A 24,560-nucleotide genomic window follows, 5' to 3' on the forward strand; every position below is an offset into this window, starting at 1 on the left:
AGTCCCCCTAGCACCTTTTGCTGGACACCTGGATTTCTTCTTTTGACGAGTTATGCTGTGCTCCAATTTTTAGGCATGTACTTTCTGGTAAAGCAACACAGCACCCTCTCCTTTACAGTGTTGTCCGAAGCTCCTAGAGCTTGTCCTTCATTGTGCCTTCCCTTTCCCAGACTTACTCTAGCAGTTACCGTTAGGGCCACTTTTTCTAAAGTCAAATTAAGGTCTTCATAAAACTGTCCACTGAGGCAGTATACAAGGTCAACTCGTCGTAGCCAGGATTACCTTAGGAGGGAGAGCGGGCTGGAGGAATGTACAAAACCTTTAGTGTATATAAAGGGTTCAAAAGTAACTTAAACCTTTATTTTTTATAATTCAGAATGTAACATACAATTAGACAAAGCTAAATCTTGGGGGTTAGTACTTACCATATGGATTGAGTTTTTATATGTATTCTATGACAAAGCATAGACCCTATACAAGATGACAGTAATTCTAGGTGAGTTAAATCCAATCATACACATTTAGAATACAATACCAAGTCAAGGGGAATAAAAACAAGTTACTTTTAGATTACCTTCAGTAATTCAAGATTAACTGTTGTAACACTTTTCTGAAAAAAGTGGAACACAAATAAACAGTATGAACCTAAAACTCCATTCAGAATAACCTTCAGTTATACCCGGTGAGTAAGACCTAATGTTGTAATAAACTATTAGTTGCTTTTCAGATCAGTGGAACAGACCAAGTTATGCAATAACTCCTTGCACCATTTTGGATTATACCAAGCAGACCATGGTAAGCAAAACCTACAGTACACTTAATCAGAATGGCACAGCTATAGTTAAGAAAATGCAGACATTCTAGACAGGCTATAAAGCAGGTTGGGAGAAGCAAAACCCAGTTGGTGAAATGATACTTCAAGAAATAGTTTGGTGAAGCCAACAACATTACATTTGGGAAGTGGGTGAACCAATTCACAGGTGGGTAAAAAGACGCATTACTTACCGTAAAAGCATTTCTGATTGTATCTGCTTAGATTCACATGCTGTGCGCATATGGTCCGACATCCAGTGGTAACTGCAGAGTAGTGCATCTTGTCTTTCGGGGGACGAAAGGGTACGTCGGCATAGGTGTCTGAAACACTATCCCTATCGTGACATGTGTAGTACCCAAAATCCCTCACATGCCGAGGTCCCTCCGATTGTATTTTTTCTGCCATGAGGGAGCCCAAGGCTATAGTGAGCGAGTACATGAAGAGAAAGTAGTAAGAAGTCCATGTTCCTTCCACCCCGAGCGGGGAGGCATGGAGGGCGCATGTGAATCTACGCAGATACAATCAGAAATGCTTTTACGGTACGTAATGCATGTCTTCTGATGCTTGTTAATCTGCTTAGAATCACATGCTGTGCATAGACTAGCGAGCAATGCCCGGAGTTGGGTGGGTTCTGAGAAGGAACAGTAGAAAAAAGATGTCTTAGTACTGCTTGTCTCACCTAGAATCAGACTTCGAATGAGTGTCTAGGCAATAGTGTTTTGTAAAGGTGTGTACAGGTTGCCGCTTTGCAAATGGACTCTGGGGGAACATTTGCAATGAAAGCTATGGATGCCCCAGTGCCTCAAGTAGAATATGCTCTAGGCATGAAGGGCAGTTCTCTTTGCAAGAGAGAAACTGATGCATTTGACAATCCACCTTGATATTGCTGATTTAGAGACAGGGTCCCCTTCTCTACCAGCTGCCACTGAAACAAAGAATTGTTTAGTTTTCCTCAGTGGTTTATTTCCATCCATGTAGAACATGACTGCCCTGCGCACATCTAGTGTGTGAAGGCTTCTTTCGGCCATGTTAGTAGGTCTCTGGAAGAACGTGGGTAGTTCGATTGACTGGTTTACATGGAACTTTGAAATAAATTTCGGCACAAATCTAGGATGAGTGCGCAGAACTACTTTATCTTTGTGGACTGTAACAAAGGGGTCCAAGACCGAGAGGGCCTGTAGTTAGCTAACTCTTCTGATAGAAGTGATAGCTACTAGAAAGGCTGTCTTGTAAGTCCGGTCTTTCTAGCTTTATGCATAGGCTCAAAAGGGGGTCCCATGAGCTTAGTTAAAACCAGGTTTAGATCCCACCCAGGGGCTGGGTGAGTGATGGGGGATAAATTCTTTTAGCCTCTTCCATAAAGGCTTTAATCACAGGTATTTTCCACGACACCTTTTGCTGCTAGGTGAACCTTTAAGGAATTGAAGACTAACCCAGAGTCCAACAGATGGGTTAGATATAATACAATGTGTGAAGTTGAGCAATCGGGTTTGACGCCCTTGGAACTGCACCAAATGACAAAACGTTTCCATTTGCAGGCTTAGCAACAACGTGTGTTAGGCTTTCTTGCCTCCCTCAGTATGTCCATGCATCTTTGAGGGAGTTGCAGATGTCCAAACTCTGACTTCAGGAGCCAGGCTGCTAAATTCAGAATTTGTGGGCATGGGTGCAGAGTCTCCCTCCTGTCCTGAGACATGTTGTACGGGCAGGGCAGCTTGACTGGTGGGGAGAGACAATTCCATCAGGTGCGCGAATCAGGGTTGGCGGGCCCACATGGGAGCCACCAGAATCATGGTGACTGGTTCCTGGTGCATCTTGTGCACTATTTTGTTCAGAAGGGGAGTCGGGAGGGGGGGAAGCGTAAACAAATTTCCCTGACCAAGTTATCCAGAGACTGTTCCCCTTGGATCGATTTTAGGGGTACCTGGAGGCGTAATCTGGGCATTGGGCGTTCTCCTGAGTAGCAAATAGGTCGATCTCTGGAAACCCCCATTCTGCAAAGACGTTGGATACAATGTCTTCGTGCAGACGCCATTCATATTCTTCTGGCAGAGGAAAATCTCTACTGAGCACGTCTGCCAGAAGATTGAGTTCGCCTGGAACATGTTGGGATATCAGGAACATCTTGTGTTTGAGAGCGCATATCCAGATGTTTTGGGACAGCTTGGATAGCCCTGGAGAGCGAGTGCCCCCCTGCTTGTTCAGATAATATATTGCTGGTGTGCTGTCGGTAAGGACCAGCACTGTCTTCCCTTGCAGTTGCTCCTGAAAGGCTTTCAATGCTTTGAACACTGCTAGTAGCTCCAGTAGGTTTATATGGTTGATGCTACCTGATGGGACCACACTCCGTGCGCTGTCTGCTGAAGCAGGTGAAAGGGGGGGGGGGCCCCACCCTGTGAGAGATGCATCTGTCTTGAGTGGCTTCCACTGCAGTGGTGGTGGTGAAGCTTTTCCCCTTCAAGAGGTTCTCCCTCGACCACCACTGCAGAGAGAACGAGGGCTGGCGAGACAACTAACAGATCTTCCCATTGTTCGCTGGTCTGACACCACTGGCTGTTGAGTCACTCTTGCATGCGCAGCCGCGCGGGGTGGGGGGGACCAAGTATATGCATGACGCCATCATCCGTAGCAAACAAATAGCTTTGCGTACCATCACCTCCCGACTGGCTACATACTGAGGAACTAGAGAGTATGTTCTGAACCCTCTCGCTGGAAGGGAAGACTAGACCGTCTTCCGTGCGAATTAGGGCTCCCAGGACTGTTTTACTTGGCTTGGGACTAAGCTGGATTTCTTTTCGTTGATAGAAAATCCCAGGCTGAACAGTAGGTCTACTGTTTTTTGGATGTTCGAAAAACAAACGAGTCCCCCGTGATGAGCCAATCGTTGAGGTAAGGGTAAACTGGAACTGAAAGTCTGCGCAGGTGTGCTGCTGCCACTGCCAGGACCTTAGTAAACACTGGTGCCGAGGCTATGCCGAAGGGGAGTACCTTGAACTGGTAGCGTTTGTCCTGAATCACGAACAAATTTTCTGTGCACTGGCAGCATTGAAATATGAAAGTATGCATCTTTCATATCCAATGTTGTCATGAAGTCCCCTTGTTTCAGCAATGGGATCACCTCTTGAAGTGTTACCATGCAAAACTTCTAGGGCTTTATGAACTTGTTCGCCGGGCGCAGGTCTAGAACAGGACGCATGGTGAGATCTTTTTTGGGTACAAGTATGTATATTTAATAAATACCCTCGTTTACCTGAAGAATCGGGACGGCTTCTATGGCGTCCTTTCCCAGCAGCGCCTCCACCTCTTGGACCAGGATCTGCAGATGTTCCGGTGAAAGGCATCGATGTTTTGGCAGTCTGAACTGTGGGGGGGCGACCGTTTTTAATACCCACTGGTCTGAAGTTATCCCCTCCCATGCTTTGAGGAAAGATGTTAATCGCACACCGACCCGGGAGACATGGGAGGGGACCTGAATTTGGTGGTCATTTCTGACCCGAGGTTGACGCACCTCTGGAATTGGAGCCTCTGCCTATTTTCCGCGCTTCTGACCCCTCTGGGGGGTAGTAAGTGGGGCCTGCAGCCGGTTGACTTGCGTTGAAGATGCCCGTGCCGAAATTTTGAGCGGCGCAGGCTTGTCCTCGAAAGGACCGCCGAGAATTGCTGCCCCTCTGAAGAGGGTTTTTGGGAAATCTGGTGCAGCGACAATAGTCTCATGCTCCTTCTTGGCTGTCTCCAACGCATCGTCTACCGCCTTTCCAAAGAGGTTGGCCTCTTCAATGGCTTTATTGATGGAAGCCTGGGTCTCTGGCTTGAAACCAGACTTGCACAGCCATGCGTGTCTATAGGAGAGTACCCTGTGCGAGAGACCGGTCTGCTGTCTCAGCGGAGTCCTGGGTATTCTTTACATTTTGATTGGCAAGTTTGCCCTCTGAGACAATGGCGAGAAGCTTGGCTCTGGTTGGTTCCGGAACCTCCTGGAGGCCTTGCTGGAGTAGGTTCAATTGGGCGTCGACATAGCTTGCCAGTAACGTGTCATTGGCAATCCGGACGGTATAAGCAGCCACTGATGTGACCCGTTTGCCTAAGGCATACAACCTTTTCGACTCCTTGTCCGAGGGTGACTCTCCCGTGGCAAGGGGAATCCCTGCTCTTGCGAGTGTTGGTCACCACCAGCGAGTCCGGGATTGCGTGTCCTTGGATATAAAGCAGGTCGGTGGGGGAGGGCCGGAAGAGTTTTGACCCTTGGATTCACAGCCCTAAGTCTGAGCGGGTGTGAGTAAAGAAGGGGCCAGCCATCTCTTTACAGAGCTCAAGAGGGGAATAGACTGGCTAGCCGGAGGCTTGTCAATGTGTCCCGCGAAATCCTGTTCAGGCAATGCCTCAAGCGTGGCAATTTTAAAGAATTCCGCTGCTTTTTTCAACGTGTTGAAAGCCATTTGATCATCCACCGGGGGAGCTTGCCGAACCGGTGTGGATGGGGAAGAGTCGAGGCAAATATCAGAATTGCGATCGTCCTGCTGGGGGTCCTCCCAGTTGTCCGTTGCACCTTCGTCTTCCCCATAATTGTCCAGAAGAAGTCTCTTCTTCTGTATAGATGTCTCTATACGTGACCTTCTGGACATCTTGATAATCAACATAGTGTTGAACATCCAGGTGTTGGGCAACTCGTGTGTGAGGGTTAGGGTCTACCAGAGCTTTTTTCGGCAGAGGTTGATCAGAAGCCCCGAAAACCTGCTCCAGCCGATCCATATACCCCTCAAATTGTTCTGTAGTCCACTTGGATGACCCAACAGGACCCAACTGAGCAGGAACAGTAGTAAGAGGCCTACTTGTTAGAGGCCTACTTTTCGCGCCTGCATGGGCCCTGGAAACCTTGAAACTCAAAGTTTCTTGTTCAGAAATTTCGGCATGTGTAGTTTGGGGAGTAGCGCCTTTGTTATGTTTAAGCCCAGTCATGCGCGGATGCGGGGAAGGCTTCGGATCAAATCGATCCGATGGCGCTTGCGCCTTCTTCGACGAGGTAGTAGAGGACGCTTGGGTTGTGTGCGGTTCGATTGTACACCCCTGTCACCGGGTGTGGTCCCTGTAGCAAGACCGGAGTCGAGCCTAGAAGGGTCGAGGACAGGCGTGGCGGCTCTAGAATCATCCGCCTCAAGGTCTACAACGTCCGCGTTTGGTCATTCCGATGTACCCCCGTCACTTTCGGCTGGTGTTGCGGCAGGGTGAGGCTCCATGCGTGACAAGATGTGCTTGATAGGCGAAGTGACAATTCGGTAAGATAAACAATGTCTCATTAAGAGCTCCGCTATCTGGGCGGAAAAAACAATCTGAGGGACCTCGGCGCGTGAGTGATTTTGGGTACTACACACATCACGATAGGGATATTGTTTCAGACTCCCTCATTCTCCACCATGCCCCTGGCCCTCTTGCCACCCTAGAGGGGACCACTGTCCCCGCCAGACTAAGACCCTCGAAGATGGCAAGCGGCTCCACATGGTATTGTGCAAAAGACTGTAAACGGTCGCATGAACAAAAAGTTCTAAAAATGCTACAACCAAAGGTTAGAACACCAAAAGTTTGAACCTTTGGTGGTAGCATTGCAGGTAAGTAAAAAAGAAAAAAAAGACCCAGCTGCACCGGTTCACGATCACGGAAGTGGTGCTGCAGGGACTCAGCGTGAAGAAAAAGGTAAATGGGTTTGTTTATGGTGGGGTTGTGGGGAAGTACACGTGTATGCATAAGGTGCGAATATTTGGTGATTTGCACCTTTCACATGCAAGCTTTCCGGCAAAGGCAAAATCAGCTGCGGTCGGATCACGTAGATCTGCTCCACATTGCCACTCTCACTGCCGTCCACTCGTCTGACATCTGCCACCTCTGAACTCATGGATCTCGATGCTCTTGCCTTCAGAGACCTGGTTCAAGGATAGCTGCGTCACAAGCTCAGGCACTCCTCCCCGAATGCTAAAAAATCCTCTGCGCCCAGGCCTAAGAAGACAGGTGGGGAGTTGTGCTCATCTTTCCAGAATTGATACCCGTGTCCACCATCCCTACTCAGGCCACCTCCTTCGAATGCCCAGTTTGCAGCGCTCCCCAAAATCTTCTCATAGCCACCTATTGGCATCCCGGACAGTCCAATCTGCCTCTTGGAATGGGCAGACCTGGCCTCCTCCCTAATCTTCTCTTCTCCTGATGGGTGACCTTAACATCCATCTGGACTCAGACTCCTCCAGTCTTTTCTGCAACCTTTTCAACTCTTGCCCCTTCTATCCTACCCTTGGGCTCCATGCACACTGCAGGCCACTCCTTAGATGCCCTCATCTCTACTGACATCCTCTCACTACTCTTCTTGGACTGACCACTCAACACACCTGAAGCTCTCCTCTTGCAGAAATACATCCAGCACAGCCACTGGGCTTCAAAGTCACCAGACCCATGAGAAAAGTGACAGTTGCTGCCTTCCCACCCTGTCAGTCCTCGCTAACCTCAATCTCCAACTCTTGCCCCTGTCCTAGTGAAGCCTACCAAAAAGTGCAACTCTTGGTGCGACTTAGGCCTGGCTGTCCTTAAACGCAAGTGTAGAACAGCCGAGCGGAAATGTCAGGCGAACCATTTCACAAATTGGCCTGCTGCCTCCTAAGGCAATATCATCTCTGCCCCCTCCCTTAACATACACTCCCCCGACCCCCACTTACCTTCTTCTCTCAGCCATCACACCGGATGGGGTCAGACAAGTACGATCTATGAAGACTTCATCCAAACAGGTGGATCCCCTGCCTCTCCACAACCATTAAATACAATAGTGACTCCCTCGCCCCAGACTTTGCTGATCTCTGCAATCTCCTTCTCCACTGGAGTTTTACCAACTGCACTTAAGCACTCCCTTGTGCACCCTCTGCTCAAAAACCCTCTGCCAACCCCTCCATTCCCGCAAACTCCCGCCCCATCTCCATCACTCCTTTCCTGGGCAAACTCCTGGAGAAACTGGCCCTCAGCTGACCCTCCATACGTAATCTATTGGTTTCTTCCATCACCATCAATCTGGCTTTAGAGCATCCAGAGGCAAAGAAACTGCTCTTCTGAACACCTGTGAAGACCTGCTCTCAAATCTCAACACCAACACCCCCTCCATCATTCTCCTTGTCCTTCCCCCTGCCTTTGAAAACATCCCGATTGCATGTCTGACACCCTGGGAATTACAGGTCAGGCTCTGGCTTGGTGAACCTTCCTCTCAGACTGCCCATCCCGGGTGGAACTTTGAGTCTTTCACTGAAAGATGACTCAACCGGTGGCGCTCGCCAGGGATCCAACCTATCCCCAGGTTCTTCAACATTTACATGTCTGCTCTGGCACATGCGATTGCCACCTTCACATCTAACTTCCAGTGCTAGGCAGATGGCATGCAACTCTTTTCAGCCCCCCCCACGCAGCATCCTCCCTCATATCTGACTATCCACTATTCAGTCATGTGTGCTGCAAACGACCTCTGCAGCAACACCAAGACTGATCTCATTCGCATTGGTACCCCTGCTTTCCCAATTTCACTCTGGCCAGCCTCCTTGGCCGTGCGCCTGCAAAGCAAGAAATCTTGCGGTCTTTTTTTTTTTTAGAAGAGTTACATTAAAAAAAGAACAGATTCAGCAGCAGTATTCATCCAATACTATGTTAGTGCCAATACATCAGACCTTATCCTACTGTTCAAGGTGTTAATTGGTGTGTGAAGTCATTGTCAGATAACATGTTACACAAGTAATTTCTAAACGGAGCCCAGATATCCTTGGGGCGGCATGTTGATAACAGTTAAGAAATTGTTCTCCGCATTCATTTACCACTGAAAGGTCTAAGGAAGTTACTCATACAAGGCATATTTCCACATTTTAGAATGCAGCATTTTGCAACCGCACATGCCACATTGAAAAGTAGTCAAGTGGTCTCTGCCGCTTTGCCCATCTCTCCAAATAGGTATTTCAGAGGGGAGGAGATGCAGGAATGTCCGATTTCCTCTAGGACTTCTGCGACCTCGCCCCAGAACAATGCCACTGCATAGCAGGACCAGTACATATGATATGCGCCAGGTGAGTCAAATTTCAAATGTTTCCCCATGCAGCCCTCTACAAATTTGGACAGTTTAACAGGGGTGTAATGTAGCTGATCAAGTACTTTGAATTGGTCGCAGCTCGGAGTTCAGGGACACTGTTTTAGTGAGCCAACAGCATCTGTGCCATTATTCACCACTCCGTGAAGCCCAGATCTCCTTCATGGTGTTATAGGTTGAATGTGATTGAACTAGAGTTTGGAGGAGAGACCCCTTTCCTCCACCCATCAGTCAGTGTTATAGCTCTCGTACACTCATGTGTGTGGGTGGGAGGGAGTGGGGGGGTTCAGCGGGGAATGTTGGCCATTTGGCTGCAAACGTGGCTCTCATGCGATGAAAATGAAGTATTTGGAGATGTCCGCCTCCATTGCATCAATGCAGTCCTTCAATTCAATGTACACCCCTTCTGGAAATCTTGCATTTTGAATTGTTTAGTTGGATCCCACAGTTGTTGTAGGGCTTTATCGAATGCGGGGGCGAGGTCGGAAATTTCACAGGGATTTCCGGGTTGTATGGGTTCTCCACTCAAATTATTTTCTATATTTTGGACCATGCGTGCACGGTGGTGCTCACCGGGTCAAAAATCACGAGTCCTTATGATTGGGACTAAAGATGACTGACCTATCAGCTGGGGAAGCAGCATACCCTTCTACAGGTATATGTGGCAGTATCATCCGGGTCAAACCAATGTGGCAAACTGCGCCTGGGCCACTAAGTACAATTGAAAGTCTGGGGCTGTGATGCTGCCACTTGTGAATGGTTCAGCTAGTTTGGGCCATTTCATCCTAGCGGTCTTCCCCACCCCATACAAACGTGGTAGCTAGAGTTTGCATTTTCCTAATTTTTGCTGGGCCAAATGGGTATGTTACTGAAGCAGTACAACAGCTTGGGAAGGACAATTTTAAGGAGAGCCACTCACCCATATAGAGAGATGGGGAGTTGGGTCCATAATTGTTTGGTGGATAATGTTTGTAAAAGCTCCTCATGATCATCCATGTATAATGCAGGTTTATTATTGGATATCACTATCCCTAAATAACAGACCTGGATAGGAGACCACTTGGACCCACCCATGTCCGACAGATCTTGTGTAGCTGGGGTTAAAGGGAACAGTTCCGACTTGGAGATATTTATTGTGTATCTGGAGTATTCAGCGAATGTATGTACATCTGCCACGATTGGCTCCAGGTTGGCTTTGGGGTCATGGATGTATAGCAGTGTGTCATCTACATAAAGGTATATTAACTGTGGGGACTGTCCTTCTAATGCCCCTATGTATGTGGTGTTGCCGAACGAACTCTGCCATGGATTCAACAGTGAGGGCAAACCGAATGGGGAGAAGGAACATCCCTGCCTGGTACCCCTGCCCAGGGTGAGAGGAGAAGCTATGGTTTGTGAGGACACATGCTTCCGGGTTGGTGTAGAGCAGGCGGACACATTTGAGGATATATTTACCTAGGCGAAACCACCCAAGCACTAAGAATAAATAGACCACAAGACTGAGTCAAAAGCATTCTCGGCATCGAGGGCTACTACTGCTGCATCTGCCTTCGGATCAATCTGAGCCATCACTCTGAAGAGTCATTGCAGGTTTAGGGCCGTGGATCGAGTGGGAATGAAGCCCGCTAGATCCAGATGTACTAGGGAGGGCATGTGTGGTATGAGACTGGTCGATATTTTTGCAAAAATCTTAGCATCAGTGTTGATCAGAGAGGGGTCTATGAGGATGTATCATGTGTGCTGGACGATGGGGTTTAAGAAACCCGGATCACAGCTTCATGAATGGATGCGGGGAGCGTGCCCCGTTCAATAGCCTCCTCCCTACTCAGAGTAGAATAGGGGCCAGATTGTTGCAGTATTTTTGTATAGCTCTGCACCCAGGGCATCCGACCCAGGAGCTTTGGCAGATGTCAATGACTTAATAGCAGCCGTGATTTCATCCAGTGTAATGGGTAGGTCTAAAGCTGCTTGAGTCTCCGGAACAAGAGTTGGGTGAGCCAGACCCTGCAAATAGCCAGTTCTCTCATCTATGGATTTGGTGTCACGGTTGGAATATAGGGGTTTTTATAAAATTTAACAAATGCTGCATTTATGTCCACTACCACACCACCTGAAGTCTGAACACTGGCAATCGGGTTGCGATAGCCTTTTGCCTTGATCATGTTGGCCAGGAATTTCCCTGCTTTGGCTATACCTGCGGGCTCTGGCTGGGGTGGCAATGTAAAGGATCTCCATCGGCCAGTGCATTGAATTCACCTAGCGCTTTGTGTATTTTAGAAAGGGTTTCCCTGTTGTGTAGTGCTGTATTCATCTGAAGCCCCGTAAGTCTAGTTTCCACTGTACCAAATTCCTCTGACGGCAGCCAGAAATCCAGTGGTTTTACCCATAATGCCTTGTAGCCACACCTTGAACATTTCCCAAAGAGTAGAATAGGTGTTTACTGAGCACTCATTCAGTTCAAAGACCTATTTCCGTGTGGAGCGTCTCATATGGGGGTTGCGAAGTATGGCGGGGGCATCATCTCACAGGACTAGGGTGAGAGCTAATGGGGAGTGGTCTGAAAGGGTACGAGGAAGGATATCGCAAGCAGTTACCAATCCTGCCAGGGAAGAGCTAATAAGCCAGTAATCTATACAGGATTCCGAAACGTGGACAGATGAATAATACAGTTATCACCTCAAGTGAATGGAGTGCTCGCCAGGGATAATTGTACCATAATTTGTCAGTGGAGGCAGCTTGTGGGTCTTTGGGGGGGCGGGGGAGGGGGTTTGGGGGGGGTAGCAAAGGGGGTTGCGGGTGTGGAAATAGGGCAACGGAGGATCGATCAAGTGATACATATAAGATAGTATTGAAATCTCCACCCCAGAGTACCAATGCATCATCCCCAGCATCTAGTTTACTCAGTATCGTGGGACAGAATTCTGGGTCATCTATATTTCGCCCATGTGTTTACAATTACTATATTGTGGGCAGCTATCTCCCCACACCAGTACAAACCTCCCATGGACATCTATTATGCTGTGTGAATATCGAAAGTCCAATGATGGGTGTATAAGGGTGACTCCTCCTCTGGATTGTGCAGAGTATTCTGTACCATATCTACGTCGGCCCCATCTCGAAAGAAAACTGGAATTTATGAGTGCATGCATCTCCTAAGTAGCACTATCTGGACTGTCACGTTGCATAGGCCGCTATTTTCCTGGCCGTAACTGGGTTATTGAGCCCATGTACAGGAGATCAGCTTTACAGACAGTCCCCCCGTAAGCTTGCGTTCTATGTGCCATTTGCATAAGCACCGTTTCCAATGTAACAATACATTACAGCTGATCAAACAGCTCCTGCAGTGGTGCATCTCGTTTTAAACGTATAACAATCTTCAGATCATTCCCAACACACATCAGCCCAATGCGGTGGATAAAACTGCCCTTAATTTTCCCCCCACCCCTACCTGCACCATCAACCCGATGCTACCCATTCAACTCTTGGGAGTTCTCCAGAGGTGCGAATGTCATGGCTCAACTGCCAGTCAGACATCACTCATCCGGATACCAAACAAAATATCTGCAGGTGCCACCCGGATAACCACATTGTTAACTCGTGTAATCACAAAAAGGATATCAATGCGGCTAGCCCGCTGGGCTAGCTCTGTCTCCCGAAGGGTGCGGGGGTCTATTTTGGTTAGGTCTCTGCAGTGGCAAGACTCTAATCCATGGCTGCTGCAGGGTGTTCAAAGACTTGGGAATTGTCATAGACCGAGTTTAACCTGATCGTATGATCTTCTCTGGGCCTGTACTCCAGCTGCAAAATCCGGATAGATCTGGATGGCGTCACCTTCATGTCGGAGGCCCCATTTCTCTTGTCAGGCAGAGAGCAGTGTCCCTGTAGTTCAGTAGTCTGGCAAGTATAGTGCAGGGTGGGGCTCCGGGTTTGGGCGTTGGAGCCAGTGTGCGGTGGGCCCTCAACCAGAAAATGCTCCGAGAAGGCATCATCACCCAACAGGGACATCTACAGCAATTCCACATGTGTCTCCATGAGGCCTTTGCAGAAAGATGCCGTCACTCCTACAATTCGGATATTATTCCGGCAGGATCTAGATTCTAAATCTAGACATTTTCCACGTAGTTTGCCCATATCGCCTTTCAACTGGGAGATTTCACGTGATTTGTGACCAACGAGTCCTCGTTATTGCCGATTCTTGCCTCCGTCACCTGTGCACTTTCCTCCACGAGGGCTTTCAGTGAGCCAATAGTGGCTACTATGTAGTCCAATTTCACGTTGACCGACATAAAAACCACTTAGTACCGTGGTGAGGAGCTGTTCATATCCGGCTGAAGTTGTAGATGGTTCAGTCGGCGGCGGAGCCATGGCAGCTTGGGGCTGGCTGCTTGTAAATGAGTCCATAGGTCTTGTCTTTCTTGGAGTTGGCTCCTTTCGTCATCGCCAAGGGGAGTTTAGGAGCGAGTGTTTATCAGCCCCTTCGTGGCTGGCACAGAGGTCTCAACTGGGACTGATCACCGGGGATCGCAGTAACGGCTATTTAGCAGACTACAGTGCATCCAGCCTCCATATCACAAGCAAGATTTGAGGCAATAGTGTAATATGGTATTCCCACCGGACCTTTGATCGCGCAAGCAGCTCTGTTTCTGGCCGAGGCAAGGCCTCAGGAGTACACGATATGGGTCAAGTGCCCAAGTATGGCCTTAGCCCGGCATATGCAGCCACCAGGCAGTGGAGATATATTGCGTGAAGTACTGGTGTTTCAGGGTTGATTAGCAGGCCCTTGATGTCCTGCTAGCGCGTTGGAATATTGCTTGAATGGGCTGTGTCCTCTCACGTAACCACAACAACACTTGTCTTACGTCATTTTATTAGCTCAACCTCCAAAGATTACGCTTCATGTATTGCCCCATTAGTGATCTATGGTGTGGCCTGTCTGGTCTATTGTCGTCTTTGATCAGGTTCAGCCCAGTTAGTGTGCTTCTCCAATTGGTTACGCACTGTAGGCATGATATAGCATTTATAACGTGCCTATACACAAGTGTTTCGAGGTGCGACGAGGCAAGGGAGGTGGAACAGAGGGAAGACAGAAAACGATCTTACTAGGCCAAGTGTCATTCAGATTGTGCAAGTGCATGGGAAGGGGGAAGGAGAGGGAAGTGCAGTACATAGGATAGTAGAATAAATAAGATAAATAAACAGCAGGATGGTGGCAAGTGCAAGGTAAGAGCACACATAAGTGCTGGTAGGGTACTGTAGGGATACAAAATACAGTCCCCCAGGTGCGGGGCTGCCATGGAGGCAGTGCAGGTGTGAAAATGGCAGGGCCTGGGCCCAAGGTCCCAAAGGGTGGCCATGTAGCCATTGGTTTTAGCCTGGAAATCAGCAGGGGAGAGGGGAAGCGAACGCAGAAGCAAAGAGGAAGGTTTTGAGGTGCTTCCGGAACCGGAGATGGTTCTCAAGTTTCAGGGAGGCAGGAAGGCTGTTCCAGAGGGAGGACCCAGCCGAGGAGAGAGATCTACCACCAACTTGTTGCTTGGAGAAGCGACTGACCCTGAGGGAGTTGGAGGCGGATGAGCGAAACTCGAGAAGGAAGATATTTGGGAAGAGAGTTGAAGGTATTGCATCCCCAGGCAGCCATGGACAATGCAGAAGGTTTTGAACTTAATTCTTGCAGCCACTTCGAGCCAGTGTAGAGATTTCAGTCCTGGAGAGATACGATCCCTGGGCTTGAGGCCAATGACAAGTCTTGCAGTCCTGTTCTGGATAAGTTGCAGAGGGCGGAGAGTAGAGGCAGGCAGATTTAGATAGAGGCTGGTACAATAGTCCAGCCTAGAGAGAACCAGGGCTCTGGAGACGTGAGCTTCTGGGGGAAGGAGAGGCAAGGAATACCTCCGAGGAGCAGATGGTAGTGTGACTTCTTAGAGACAGATGTGAGGAGAGTGTGGAGTCGAAGATGACCAAGGTTTAGCCTTGCAGGTGGGTGCAGGAAGAGGGCCAAGAGAGGCCGGCCAGAGCTGCAGGGAAGGAGTGGGTGTGCCAATGAGTAAAATCTCAGTCTTACTGGCATTAAGGCTGAGGTCATTGGTGGCACACCACTCCTGGATAGCAAATAGACAGTCAGATGACGTGAGGAGGCCCAGGGTAGCCTGAAAATGAGCTGGTTATCATCCACATGGCACTGAAAGTTGGGACAGAGCGGCAATGCGGTGGGCAAGGAGTGCTAGGTATTGGTTGGACAGGGAGAGGTTAAATCCCTGGGGACACCACAGGGAGAGAAAAAGATATCGGAGAGGAAGGACCCGAGTTGGACCTGGAGGGTCGGTTGGAGAGGAAAGGTCGGCCACACCAGAGCCTGACCAGTGATACCCGGGTCATCACAGACGGTTGAGCAGGATGTGTGGTTGAATATATAGGATAATTGATGTACTCCTGTACAGCCCCAGTTCATTACCAACAGGCGTTTCGTATAGGGATATTGGATCACAAGACCACCGTCTCTGTATTGCCAGGTTGACGCAGCACAATGGAAAGGTGCCCTGCTTACCAGGTCAATACTGTTTCAAGGTGATTTACTGTTGAGCCCTCAATTGGGAGTGGGTTGATTGAGAAATGCCCTGCATGGGAAGTTTTATGAGCCGCTTGTTTGTTTTTCACCTCCCTGGCTTCAAGTTCCGGGCTATTGTAGGCTGGAGAGTCACCAGCGAGGCCACGCCAGATCACCCCATTAGCTATCCCTACCGTCGAGCACCCGGCAGTGTCTGGAACTAGATGGTGAAAGCCCCCGGCTGTCTGCTTAGTGTGCTTTCTCCCTTCCTGCTCTGTCTATCCACAAGCAGGCGACCCTAGGCACTGCTGGCGACTGGGCTCAAAGTTCCCCAGGTTCCCTCAGCACGGATGGTGGGGTGGTCAACTCAGTGACCGGGCGGGAGACCCCACGCAGTCAGGTCATAGTTAGCGAGCCGTCCACACCATGCGGGTCACGCAAGTGCTCTGGATCGGATGTTCGGGCACTGCTGCCAGGCCAATTCGCCACCAGTAGTCCTCCGTGGTCTGCAATGGGTGTCTGTTGGATCCTGGTTGCAGGCTCCGTTCCTGGCAGATTGGTACGATCTGGGGTCAGTGCCTGGGTTGGGTCGATTAAGTTCCCCTTCGTGTCTTCGAGGTACGTAGGATGTTAGCCGGAGGTGTGAAAGAGGGATCCAGCTGTCCACCTGCTTCCCCAGATACTGTATACCGTGCACTGCTGTTCGTGGCAGAGCTTAGCTCACTTGATGCCTGCAGAGGGGCCCCACCCCCAGCATGGCCTGGGGGCGTTTCTTAGCCGGTGGGCCAAAGTAGTTTTGCTACGGAGCCTCTCCATGGCTCCCGCTTCTAGTCTGAGACATTAGTCTGCAAATCCAACCTTCTCAGAAGTACTTGCTTTTCTCACTTCTCCCAGAGGCTCACGTCATCAGAGCCCTAGTTCTCTACAAGCTGGACAATTCAGCCTCTTCCTCAACCTCCCTTCTGCCCTGCACCCTCTGCAACTCATCCAGAACAGAACTGCAACACTTATGCTGGACCTCAAGCCCAGGGACCGCATCTCTCCTGTGCGGGAATCCCTTCACTGGCTCCAAGGATCACATCCAAGACCGTCTGCATTGCTCACAAGGCTTTCTGGGGCCCGGAACCTACCTGCAACACTGCCTACCCAAATACTGTCCATCATGAGCCCTCCGCTTATCTACCTCCAACCTTCTGCAAGTGAGCAGGTTCTCCAACCAGAGATTTGGCGGGAGAGCCTTAACCTTGGTAGGTGCCTCCCTCTGGAATAACCTCCCTGCTGCCCTCTGTCTTGAGTTTGATCTCTTTATCAAGACCTTCCTCTTCATGCTCTCCCTCTACCCTAACCTACCTCTGTTCTTTCCCAGTTCCTGGCTGGCGGCATGGTGTACCAGGTCCCCGGCACTCCAGTCTTTTGCACTTGATTCTGGGCCCTTAACCACACCCACTCACTGCACTTGAGAAATAACCCAAGAGTATTTTATTGTTGCATATTGCCCTTTCTAAATGCGGATTTTAAAACTGACTTAAATAAATAAATCATTTTAATAAGAACACATACTCTAGTGTTATTTGAATACCTGTCACTGAATCTATGTTACAACTACAGTTCACAGACCCCTCTTGAGATAAGTCTGGCTGCTCAGTCACTACCAACTTGTGGAGTACAGACCTATACCAAAGGTTGGGTTGTCAATTTCCAAGAGGACAAAGCTGGTGTAATCTCCCATAGGGTTACCACATACAATCCTGTCGTACAGCTACAAAAAGTTATTACTTACCTTAGATAAGTTTTGCCATTCGGAGAAAAAATATATGACAATGCATTACTTACCGTAAAAGCATTTCTGATGGTTGCATCTGCTTAGATTCACATGCTGTGCATAGGTCCGACATCCAGTGGTCACTGCGGAGTATTGCATTTTGTTTTTCGTAGTCGAAAAAGGGGACGTCGACAAGGCGTGTCCGTAACACTATCCCTATAGTGACGTGCGTTGTACCCACAATCCCTCATGCGTAGAGATCCCTCCGTTTGTATTTTTCTGCCCTGAGAGAGCCTTCTAGACGCGAGTGAGTACAGAAAAAAGAAATATAGAAAAGGATGTCTATGTTCCTTCCATCCGAGCGGGGAGGAAGGGTGGGCGCATGTGAATCTAAGCAGATACAACCATCGGAAATGCTTTTACGGTAAGTAATGCATTGTCTTCTGATGTTTTTTAATCTGCTTAGAATCACATGCTGTGCATAGACTAGCGAGCAGTACCCGGAGTTGGCGGTGGGTTATGAGAAGGAACAGTAGAGAAAAGATATCTTAATAGTGCCTGTCCCACCTGGGAGTCAGATCTAGAGTGTGCATCTAGACAGTAGTGTTTTGTAAAGGTGTGCACAGAACTCCAGGTAGCCGCTTTGCAGATGGACTCAAGGGGAACATTTGCAATGAACGCTATGGAAGCCCCAGTGCCTCGAGTGGAATGTGCTCTTGGCTTGAAGGGTAGTTCTCTTAGCAAGAGTGTAACAGTGATGCATTGAACAATCCATCTAGATATAGTGGACTTTGAAACTGCATCTCCTTCTCTTCCTGCTGTCAGAGACAAAGAACTGATTAGTCTCTCAGTGGTCTGGTTCTTTCCATGTAAAACATGACAGCTCTGCGTACAGAGTGTATGCAGACTTTTTTCTCCCAAACTGGAAGGGTTTTGAAAGAACGTTGGTAGTTCTATTGACTGGTTTACATGAAATTTCGAGATGAATTTTGGTGCAAACCTTGGGTGTGTGCATAGAACCACCTTATCCTTGTGAACTGTTACGAAGGGGTCTAGTACAGAAAGAGCCTGTAGTTCACTTACTCTCCTAATGGAGGTGATAGCTATTAGGAAAGCAGTCTTAAGGGTGATATCTTTAAGAGTTGCCTTGTGCATGGGTTCGAAAGGAGGGCCCATGAGTCTAGAAAGTACCACATTTAAGTCCCATCCGGGAGCTGGGTTAGCTATCGGAGGGTGTATTCTCTTTACCCCCTCCATGAAGGCCTTGATAACTGGTATCTTCCACCACGACACTTTAAGTTGGGAAGTGGTGTATGCAGAAAGTGCCGCTAGGTGGACTTTTTGAACACTAGACCTGAATCCAGTAAATGGGTCAAGTACAGAACAATGTTAGTGGGAGAGCAGTCAACCGGGTTGATGCTCTTACCTCTACACCAGATGACAAATCTTTTCCACTTGCTAGAATAGCAGTGGCGAGTATTAGGTTTTCTGGCTTCCCTGAGGATGTCCATCCATCTCTGTGGGAGTTGTAAATGTCCAAATTCTATGATCTCAGGAGCCAGGCTGCTAAGTTCATGGTCTGAGGGCATGGATGCAGTGTCCTGCCCTTGTCCTGTGACAGCATGTTGTACGGGCAGGGAAGTTTCACTGGGGGAGATAGGGACATCGCCATCAAGTGAGCGAACCATGGCTGCCGGGCCCACATTGGGGCCACTAGTATCATGGTAACCTGCTCCTGGTGCATCTTGTGCACCACTTTGTTGAGAAGGGGAGTCGGGGGGGGGGGGTGGGGGTGGGGGGGGGGGTGGGGAGGAGGTGTAAACAAATTTCCCTGGCCATTGAATAGACAGACTGTTCCCCTTGGACTGGTTCTGGGGGTACCTGGAGGCGTAACTTTGCCATTGCGAGTTCTCCATAGTTGCAAACAGGTCTATTTCCGGGAATCCCCATTGCGTGAAGACGTCTAAGACGATGTCTTCGTGCAATTGCCATTCGTACTCTTCAGGCAGGGGGAAGTCTCTGCTGAGTTTGTCTGCTAGCAGAATGAGTTCCCCTGGTACATGTTGTGATAGTAGGAACAGGTGTTTGATAGCCCACTTCCATATATTCTGGGACAGCTTGGACAGTCCTGGAGAGTGAGTGCCCCCTTGCTTGTTGAGGTAGTACATGGGGGGGGGGGGGGGGGAGGTGCTGTCTGTGAGGACCATCACTGTCTTTCCTTGTAGGTGTTCCTGAAAGGCTTTCAGTGCTTTGAACACCGCTAGTAGTTCCAGCAGGTTTATATGCTTGGATGCTAAGCTCTTGAGTCCACGCTCCGTGAGCAGTCTGATGGGATAGGTAAACCCCCCCCATCCTGTGAGGGATGCGTCTGTGGTTAGAGTGGCTTCCACTGCGGGTGTGGCAAAAGTTTTCCCTAATAACAGGTTTTCTTTTGTCCACCAACGTAGCGAGAGAACCAAGGCCTGCAAGACCACCACTAGATCGTCCCATTGTCCGCTGGCCTGACACCACTGGCTGTAGAGCCACTCTTGCATTGGGCGCAGGCGCGCGTGAGGTACCAAATAAATACATGACGCCATCATCCCTAGCAAGCGCATTGCTTTGCGTACCGTCACCTCTCGACCTGCCACATAATGGGGGATCTGAAACAGCATGTTTTGGACCCTCTCGTTGGAGGGGAAGACGAGGCCGTCCTTTGTTCGAATTAGAGCCCCTAGGAATTGTTTGATTTAGCTGGGGTCTAAGCTGGACTTCTTTTCGTTGATGGAGAAGCCCAGTTGGGACAAAAGGTCTACGGTCTTTTGGGTATTGGAGAAGCAGGTTTCGTAAGAATCCCCTGTTATGAGCTAGTCGTCGAGGTAAGGGTATACCGGGATGGATAACCTGCGCAGGTGGGCCGCGGCCACTGCCAGTACTTTCGTGAATACCCTTGGTGCAGATGCTATCCCGAAGGGTAGTACTCTGAACTGGTAGTGTTTGTTCTCTATATTGAACCTGAGGTATTTTCTGTGCGCTGGCAACATTAAAATATGAAAGTATACATCTTTCATGTCTAGTGTTGTCATGTAATCCCCTTGTGATAAGTGGGATTACTTCCTGCAAGGTCACCATACGAAACTTTTGGGGTTTGACAAACTTGTTCGCTGGGCGCAGATCTAATACAGGGCTCATGGTTAAGTCCTTTTTGGGTACAAGGAAGTACACTGAATAAATACCTTCTGTTACCTGAGATAGGGGACAGCCTCTATAACTCTTTTTTCAGTAGCTCTTCTACTTCTTGAAGAAGAATGGTGAGGTGTTCTGGTGTCATGCGTCGGTTCTGTACTTCGGTGAACCGTTGAATTCGATGCAGTATCCGTGGGCTAAGGTGGATAATACCCAGCAGTCTGACGATATTCCCTCCCATGCTGATAGGAACGATGTTAGCCGGCCCCCGACCGGTGATGCATGGGAGGGGACCCGAATCTTCGGGTCATTTGTTCGTATTGGGCGTGGGAACCTTTGGGGCTGGAGCCGCGACCTCTTCCTTTGCCACGGCGTTGGCCTCTTTGACTGAACTGGGCGTTACCCTGGTTAGAGGGCCAGTTGGTAGAGTAAAATTGCTGTTGGTTTTGCTGCTGGAGTTGGCCACGAAAGGAGCGTCCATTGCCATAGCCGCGTCTGTTAGGGGGCCTAGAAATTTGGTCAAGAGTCTTGATGGTATCAAACTCTTTCTTTGCATGTTCTAGGGCATCAACTGCTTTCCCAAACAGATGTTTGTTCTATGGGCTTATTTATCAGGGAAGCCTGGGTTTCCGGCTTAAATCCCGAATTGCGCAGCCAGACATGGCGTTTGAGAAGTATTCCCTGAACCAGGGAACGGCCAGCCGTCTCTGCGGCATCTAAGGAGTTCTTTACGATGCCCTGGTTTACAAGAGTTCCCTCTGAGATTATAGCTAACAGGCGTGAACGCAGGGGTTCTGGTGCATCCTCTGCTTCGCTGCGCAGCTTGCTCCACTGTGTATCTGCGTAGCTAGCTAGTAGGGAATTGTTATTTGCAATCCTAGTTGAGAAGGCGGCAGAGGTCGTGATTCTCTTCCCAAGTGCATAGAGCTTCTTGCCCTCTTTGTCAGGTGGTGCCTCACTAGTGGATAGTGGTACTCCCGCTCTTTTTCTTGTATTAGTAACTACGAGGGAGTCCGGAATAGAATGTCCTCTGATGTACAAAGGGTCAGAGGACGAAGGGCTGAAGAGCTTTTCTATCCGAGGGTTGACCCCTCTGACTAAGGCAGGATTGGGAAGGAGTTATTCTTCTCTTTATAGAAGCCAGGAGCGTAATAGACTGACTAACAGGGGCTTTTTCTTTAATAACTTTCTCTACAAAGTCTATGTCAGGAAGAGTTTCCCCTGTGTCTATTTCAAAATGCGCTGCTGCCTTGCGCAATAGTGCATTACGTGAAGGTTGGTCATCTATGGGAGAGGTGTTTCCAATAGGTGAATCCTGAGGAGAAGGGTGAAAGACATCAGGGTCTGAGTGCACTGATGGGGATTGCCAAGGCTGCGAGGTAGCTGCATCTTCTTCAAAAGCTCCTGCACTAGTGTAAGGATCTTCTTCAAACCCCTCTTCCTCATGTTCCTCTCCACCCAAACACTCATCTTCCTGGAGGTATTGCTCCTCTTCGGTGAGGTCATATACGTCTGTAGAAGGGGGAAACAGCCTAGGAATCTTGACCCTAGGGTCATCCTGGGGCCATTCTCTTGGTCTTGTGGGTGGGTGGGTTTTGGCTTCCCAAAAAACTTTCCATTTTCTCCATACAAGAATGGAGTCTTTCAAGGGTCTCAAATCAGTGTTTTCACCTTCAAAACGCTTAGAACGCTCCCACAACGTCGAAGAAAGGTTTCAGTCGCCCTCTGAAAAGCCCTCCAGTAGTTCAGAAGTGCCCTTAGATGAAGGGGCAGTTCCTGGCTACTCGTGCTTTATCGGCGTTTCTATAGCTTTTTGTGCGGTATTCGACGTTTGTTTCGTCGTCCGCTTAAGTTTGTCTTCGGAAACAATTCTCGCCAGGCTCTCAACGAGATTGTCAGTAGAGGGCTCTGGTGTCGACGTTGCCTGCGTTACGCGTTGTTCCTCGACGGCCGCTCTATGGAGCGTTACGTCGGATGTTTGCGGTAGCGCCCGTGTTTGATGAAAGCCCAATCGCTGGTTGCGGCTGCGTTTGCGGGTGGGGCTTGAGACCCTTACAGTCTGAGGTAGATGCCGGAGTGCCCTGCGTCCCCTTCAGCGCTGATGGATCCTTTGTCTTCGACGAAGAAGAGCCGTGGGTTGTGTGCTTAGGCCTATGGGGTCTGTGTGCGTCCTTGTCGCCGAGTTGTTCATCCCCATAAGCAGGGCGTGAGCCGAGCCCGTCAGGGCCGGGGACGGACGTCGAGGAGCGCGAGCGCTCCTTCTGGGGGTTAATGACTTCCGTAACGGACGTCGAGTTATCACCCTCGTCACTTTCTGTAACAGCGGCGGGTGAGGAAACTGACTTCGACATAGCGTAGTCCGCCCACCTCTTAAACTTTTCGTTCTTTAAGAGTTCTTGGTTTCAAGAGCTTACAGGCCGCGCAGCTGTCCTCCTTATGATCGAGGGGCAAGCAACGATTACAGAGCTTGTGTATCCTTCCAAGTGTATTTTCCCCTACAGCATGGGCAAAACTTAAACGGTGTCCTCTCCCATAGCTGAGGCAGTAACTGGTGATAACAACCCCAAGGCAAAGATAGGGGAGAAAGAAAGACATTCTCAAAGAGAAGATAAAAGTTCGAACCCCCACTCTCCCTACTGTATGTTGGCCGGCGAGGCCAGGCCACGTGTTCGGCAGCGTCGAAAACTTCCCCTCCGTCGAAAACTTGCTCGGCGGAGAAACAGCTTCACAGCTAACGTCGAGGGGAGGGATCTTTAACAATATAATAAGTATAATTAAGGACCGAGGTTCGTAGTAAGTATTTGCAATGTCTCTAGGAGCTCCGTGTAAGGTGACCAGAAGCTGGGTGGAAAAAAACAATCTGAGGGACCGCAACACGTGAGGGATTGTGGGTACAACGCACGTCACTATAGGGATAGGGTTACAGACACTCCTTGTCGACGTCCCCTTTTTCAACTACGAAAAACAAAATGCAATACTCCGCAGTGACCACTGGATGTCGGACCTATGCACAGCATGTGATTCTAAGCAGATTAACAAACATTACTCACCATAATCGTATTTCTGATGCGTATCTGCTTAGATTCACATGCTGTGCATAGGCCATCTAGTGGAAGCTGCAGAGTATTACAGTTCTCGAAAAGGGACGTCAACAGGGCATGCCAGTAACACTATCCCTAGTGTGGCATCCACTGTACCCATGATCCCTCACGTTGCGGTCCCTCAGATTTTTCTGACATGAGGTGTAGCACGAGTACAGTTGTATCCAAGCAGATACAACTGCTTGGATACATCAGACAAGCTAATAAGCATTCATGCACCTTCTCCGAGGGGGTGGGTTGCATATGAATCCAAGCAGATCCAAGCATCAGAAATACAATTACGGTGAGTAATGTATCCCTTTTGAGGCTTGTGGACTCTTAGATCAAATGCTGTGCATAGATTAGCAAGCAGTAGGAGGTGGGATGTGAGAAGGTTCACGAGTGAAACTATGTATTGAGCTCGAAGTAGCTGCTTTGCAAATACTGTCTAATGGGACATTTGCAATGTAAGCCAAAGTGGTTAAGTACCTCTTGTGGCGTGGGCCCTCGGCATAAAAGGCAGTGTTTTATCTGATAGGGAATAGCACAGTAGGATACATCCGACTATCCACCTAGAGATGGCATTCTTAGAGATGCGGTCACCTTCTCTGCCTGGCGCCATGGACAGATCTGTCTTGGCGGTCTTGCCTGGTCTACCTCGTAGAAGACCGCTCTCCTCACATCTAGTGTGGAGTTTCACTTCAGCAGAGCTTTTGGGTTCCTGGAAGAAAGTCGGTAGCTCAATAGACTGGTTTACATAAAATGTAAAGATTAATTTAGATGAGAACCTAGGGCGAGTACATAAAAGCAGCTTGTCCTTATGAATAGTAAAGAAAGGATCCTGCACTGACAATGCTTGGATGTCACCAACCCTTCTTATGGCCGTGATGTCTAATAAGAAGGCAGTTTTATAAGTCTGGTGTTTGAGACTAGACTTGTGCATAGACTCGAATGGGGGTTCCATGAGCTTAGCAAGTACCAAATCGAGGTCCCAAGCTGGCGGTGGGTTAGAGATTGGAGGGTGGAGTCTTTACCCCTTCCATAAATGCTTTGATGACTGGTACCCTCCACCATGAGACCTTATAGGAAGTGGTATAGGC

The 24,560-nt window shown here is 49.0% G+C and overlaps 1 protein-coding gene across 1 annotated transcript in view; it reads right to left on the minus strand.

Moving 5' to 3' along the window:
- The window catches only part of DNMT1 (DNA methyltransferase 1), a 425,596-nt gene that overhangs the window by 249,037 nt on the left and 151,999 nt on the right, over nucleotides 1–24,560 (minus strand). The window lies entirely within an intron of this gene.

Source organism: Ambystoma mexicanum, chromosome 3q, assembly GCF_040938575.1.
Source record: "Ambystoma mexicanum isolate Mex_15411 chromosome 3q, UKY_AmexF1_1, whole genome shotgun sequence".
Taxonomy (NCBI): domain Eukaryota; kingdom Metazoa; phylum Chordata; class Amphibia; order Caudata; family Ambystomatidae; genus Ambystoma; species Ambystoma mexicanum.